The sequence below is a fragment of the Haliaeetus leucocephalus genome, unplaced genomic scaffold (assembly GCF_000737465.1).
Source record: "Haliaeetus leucocephalus isolate CR32 unplaced genomic scaffold, Haliaeetus_leucocephalus-4.0 Scaffold417, whole genome shotgun sequence".
Lineage (NCBI taxonomy): Eukaryota > Metazoa > Chordata > Aves > Accipitriformes > Accipitridae > Haliaeetus > Haliaeetus leucocephalus.
In genome coordinates this window covers 6,201,817-6,207,816 of record NW_010972853.1, presented here as the reverse complement: position 1 = coordinate 6,207,816, position 6,000 = coordinate 6,201,817, and positions in this window count along the sequence as shown.

Sequence of the window (6,000 nt, the reverse complement as noted above, 5' to 3'; positions counted from 1 at the left end):
ATCCATGGCGCTTCCAAAAAATACACCATTTTAAAGGGAAAGGTCTCTAAATACAGAATCTCTTGTGAAATGTAAATTGTGTCAAAGCTTTTGGAAACTGAAAAGAAATACTTTATCTTCTGTAAGACTCATTTGCACTGTTTCCTTTTTCTATCATTGATGGTCAACCTCGTTCCCAGTGAAGACCCTATGACAACTCAGAAGGCTGCTGTAAGAATTCAGCTGTTGCACCTAGAATACTGCAGGGAGTTCTAAGTACCCAAGTGCAAGAAAAATGGGTATTAACTACAGCAAGTTCAGAAAAATTATTATAAGTTTGAGAAAAATCCTTAGAAGAAAGCTTAAGGAGTTGATACAAACCACACCAAAATTCTTAATAAACTCTCGTTGACTTTACAGGCTTTGGAATAAACCCAGGAAGAGTTGTCTATATGTATTGCTTTCCTATCAAATTAAGGAGGACATAACAACTATTTATAGTTAAATAAAAGGCATAAATACCCAAGGATAAAGAAATATTTATTAGGTAGAACTTTAACTAGCAAATTTACTCTGGCCATTAATTATGAATCATTGTGTACGCTACAAACCTGTTAATTTAGGTTGTCATCTTCAAAGCATACTGCAGGAGTTCAAACCCCAGCAGGAACTGGACTATTCATATTGAACTAAGTGATTGAAATATTATGTTGTTGATTCGATTCCTATAGCACCAGGAAGCCGGTGAAATTCCATACGAGCACGAAATAAATTAAAGATTAAATAATAGGATGAATACTGAAAATATCATGTCTAAGCATATTCTGAAAATTAGATCAGTTGGGCTGGTAGCGTATAAAGTAAGCCCTTAAAGCTTGAGACATTAAGAGAAAAAGCTAGAATATGCACTGTAGTTACAGCCTTGTGCTAGCTAACAACCTGCACATATCCTAAAGTCAGTAGTTTTCTAGCTCTTTAGAGGCCTTCCAGTTTGGTATAACTAAGTTTGTATTTATTAGCGAATTCTAAACTTCCCAAACTCCTGTGAGGATTTTATGCATAAGGCAATGAGGTACAGATTAATTGACTTAATGATAAACAGGAAATTGTTGATCAATCTGAAAAAGAAAAATTAATCTTAGAAGTACCACTCCAGTGTTTTAAGCATCAGTCCAGAAGTCCTCAAATTTTCCACTTATCACCCCCTTCCTACTGGTGTTTTGGGGCGGGCAATTTTACAGATGACTACAACAGGATCAAATAGTTGTCATGATGAAGAAATTGCTTTGCTCAGCCAGATTCTTCAAGCTGATCTGCTTGAAAGCCATAGAAAGTTCTGCTGGTGTCAGCAAAGTTATACCCAGCTGCAGCCACAGAGAAGTGAGATTCTGAGTTCAATTATTAACAACAAGAAAATGAAATACTGAAGGGCTTACCTTTAGGAAAAATATCTCTGCAGTATTCAAATGAAAAGAAAAAAGACAAACTTGGAATTCAAATGAGCACAGAAACACAAGTGGGTTGAAAATCACAACAACTTTACATAAATTCTTGTTTTGCCACCTGCTTCTGTAACTGTTAGGAAAATGCAGTTGGATATAAAAATGTCACTGCAGCCAAAACAACTAATATGACGTTATGAGCAGACTGATTACTTAACCTGGGGAAAAATCCTGTGGGATAGGTAAACTCTGAAAGGAAAACTAAAGGAAGAAAAGATCCTGGTTCTACATAGTACTGCAGAAATTTGAGTCAGGGAGAAGAATGTCACAAAAGGTAAATTTTGGGTAGATATGTCTGCAAGTAAAATTTCAATAAAGCTAAACATGAGGATATTGCGTTTGAATATTCATGAGTTTGAATGGCCTTTTATTTGTAATACATATTCATTTAAATGATCATATATAGCATATTTATACATCAGGCTCCATCAATTCTTATCTATTTGTCATGCATCATTACTCTTCCAGGAGATGAAAGAAAATAAATTTTAAAGTGTTACAAAAACACAGCTTGTTTAGTAACGATCTCTAGATTCATTGTGGGAGATTCTAGTTATTTTTTCTGTTCCTATCACTAAAGAACAGAACAAAATTGGTAAAGCAGTAAAAGCAGCAGTGCTACTCATCCTAAAATACCTCGCATTATTCAAAATCAAGCCCTCCTATAACCAAGGGGAGATAATTTCTCGCTGTAGAACTACACAGTAATAATGCAGACATAAATAGTTTCTAATATAGCACAGAACTGGTAAGAAGTTCTGTTAGAATGAAATTAAAAGACGTTTTGTTACACCATTAATAATGAAGGTGGTGTGAAATGGTTTACAACATAACAGGAATTCTTTCCAACCTACTAGCAAAATCATAAATGGCCTTGTGTGAAAGAGTGACTGGTTTGTACATGTATGTCATTGTTTACTTTAAAAGGATGGGCAAAAATACACAAGAAAGGTGAGAAAATGGACAAGAGGAAGATGAATGTGAGGAATTATTGTTTCAACTAACTCTCCTGCTGTGCTAGCTATTCTGGAGCTGTTACAAAATTTGCTGCCTTTATCAGATATGGAAAAAAACCACAACAAACTAAGAACACTTCTAGAACTTAGGTGCTCTTTGGAAGAAGTGTGCTTGGGGGTACTGATGCTCGTTTTGGGAATATCTAGAACAGTGGCTTCCAAGTGGGGTGTGTGGATGCCAGGGGGTGCACAAGACAATCCACTGGGGTGCAGGAGGAAAATATTTTTTGTACCATTAGTAAATAAAATTTAAAAATATTTTTTAAAAGTGTTAATTTCATCTTTATCTCGTTCTCTTTTTAATTTCTATTTTTGTGTAGGTTTTATAATATACAGAATGTGTTAGTACAGTGGTACCCATACATGATTTATACATTAATAAATATGCATATATTAGGGGTGCATGTTCAAAAATTTTTTACTGATAGGGGTGCACAATCAAAAAAGTTTGGAGATCACCAGTCTAGGACACTTACTGCTGAATGTCCGTACCCACAAGGAAATAATAAACAATAGGATGCAGTCCAAAATCTGATCAAGGGTGGCTGAACAATAACTTAATAACATAAGGTTTAACAGACTGAGATCCAAACACAAAACACAACAGCCCCTTAAGACATACTCAGCACAAGGAATTCTACAAGTTATGCCAGGCGTAAGAGCAACTTTAGAAATATAAAAGGAAATTCAACAAAATAAATTAGATAAAGGAGAAGGTAAAAAACATAAAGAAGGAAAATAAAATCAATTAATGAAATCCTAAATAAAAAAAAATCAAAACCTCACAGGAAAAAAAAAGGATGCAGATTATGATGAATTAAACAAAAAGCAACAAAAATAGGAAAAATAGAGGAAAGAGGTAAGGAGAATAAAGACGGACAATTAGATTAGAATTGGAAGACAAGAGAGAAGAATGGAGTCTATTCTGGCAAACATTCACATCTCTCTTGCTTGCTGGACTCCAAAACTCATTGCACTCCAAAAGGATTTGAGCAATCACCTACTAATTTCTAATTTGAGAGAGATGGGGAGGGAAAAAGCAAATTAAAGAGGTGCTTATAGAGATCACTCAACATTCTAACTCCCAGCATCTCTCTCTCAAATCCTTCTGGGACTCAGCATCACAGCCACAGCCTTGACACAACAGATCCTCTGTGGTACCAATCAGATGTGTAACAGAAGCAAAATGAAGAGCAAAATGTCTAATGCTCCAGTACTCCCAGAACATAGCTGCTAGGCTTAAGCAGTAACTTAAAGATGTTTGCACATTTCAGGCTTCATTTTACCAGCTCGTACAATTGCTGTTGGAAGTCACACAGCAACATTTATGATTGAAAAGGTAATCTAATTTTAACATTGATTTCAGAAGGCTTATTTCTATGCAGAAGAAAAAGTTACCACAGACAGATATTTCAAAAGTAGTGTCCAACAAAAACCTGGTTTTTCAAAAGTTTGTTTGAATTCTGTTTGATTACTGTGGAGCTACAAAAGAGAGAGAAAAGAGAAAATATCCAAGTCATTCTGTTTATGCTGAATAAGTCAAACAAAAAATATTCTTTTGTTCCAGCACTTAGAAGGCTCCCTACAGGGACATGAACCACATACTAGTTTTAGGGTTTCAGTTTGGGTGCCTTTGTCTCATTTTCCATATCTAGAACACATACTGTGGGGTCAATCTACAGCTCCTACTTCCACCTTTTGTATTCACATGCACGTTAGATGAATGTTTAATACCTAAGTTTAGCTGTCTGCTCTGCCCTCGCAGAATTCACAGCTCCCGAGTTCAGTGTTAATACACAGGGGAAGTTAAATGTTTCGGAGAACAGGCTCCCCCCGCCCCGCCCCCCCCGTTAAGTGAATCACCTTGGTCAGCGTTGTGTTTTCTCTGATTCTATCCTCTACAGTTAAACTTCTCCTATGTATCATCACCTAATTCAGCATAAGATGATGCTTGATGGTTGAGGACAAGGGTCTTTCTGAAATACTATTTGTCTCCAAAACTTAGACAGTCTTTCTTACCAGTCTAGATTCACACCCTGAAACCACTTTCTAAAGGCTTGAGCCCTTGCTATTCTTATTCGAAGGAACAAAAAAATAATTCAATTATGGCCAACTTTATTTTAAAATGGCTTTTTAATTGCAGTACCTTATTGTAATAGCATATGTAATACTCTTGTGCTCCTGCTGTCGTAGAAATACATATCCTTACCTCCCAGAACCAAGTTACAGGCAGTTCTAGGCAGGAGCTATTACAAAAACCACTTGCTATAGATTAAAACATATAGATAAAAGACTGTTTCATCTAACCATAACCTCCTCTGGATCAATTAAACCTCTTTAAACTGCCTTCTAGACTTGCTGATTTCCAAAACATTTCTGGAAACACACAGGAAATTGTAGTTACTGTCACTCTGTCAACTGGTCACTTGAAGATATGCAATGTCTTTTGAAGCGAGAAAAGAAACTTTAGAAAACCAATCTTATTTTTCATATAAATATGCACTATAATAAAAATATAAGATGACAGAACCAGCAAACACAGGTCAAAAAAAGCAAAATAAAAAATATTTTTTCTAGAGACCTACTAAAATTCTTAGAAATCTAAAGTATTACAAGTAAATGGTTGGACAATGCTTAGTGTTTTATAAAAATATAAAATATTTCAAACAAAGGACAAAGAAGGAGACATTTCAATCAGGGTGTTTACAGAAATTGTTTATTAATTTAATATACTTGAAAACAGTGCAGTGAACCCACATGAGCAAAGTTGTTCCATTGAAAAACTGCTCTTCACAGGAAATTAACACAAACTGAGATGATAACACACACAATTTCTAATGTCTATTGCAAAGGAACTAAACAGGCACTGAAATATATATATTAAAAAATACACACTGTAAAGGCATCAGATCAGAATTTTACTTTTCTTATTACTGAGCAATGTACACTGCAGATTAAAATATTCACCAAAATAAATTTCCAATTCAGTATCCACTCTTCAGCAAGTGTCTTAATCAGAACCAGTGGGTGCATTCCACCTCTAGGCAGTATTTTCAACTATTTAATTAGATTTTGACACTGAGCTCAAAACCTGAGAGATGTGCACATAGCTACCTTCTCCAAGTACATGGTATCATTACTTATTTTCAAAACAATAGCTACAACTTTTATCGTATATTTTAGAAGACAAACCTCTGCATTGTAAGGTTTCTTAGAAATGCTGAAGAGAACAGTACACAGTTAAAAACTAAGAAAAGTTTGTTTAGATCTGAAAAAAATAAGATTAACAAACTATGAAATCCAACAGCGTGCAGTGGGCTGCTTGACTGATGCAGGGCTGTCTCCGTTGCTTAACACAGGCGCTTGCCATCGCACACATTCTGAGCACGCTGCCTCCCCAAACGCGCCCTTCAGCAACACTTCGCTTAATTCATCTAGTCCTATTAAAGTAGCGAGAGGAGAAAAGAATCCATAGAGGGCACACAAGGCTATGCCTATGGGCC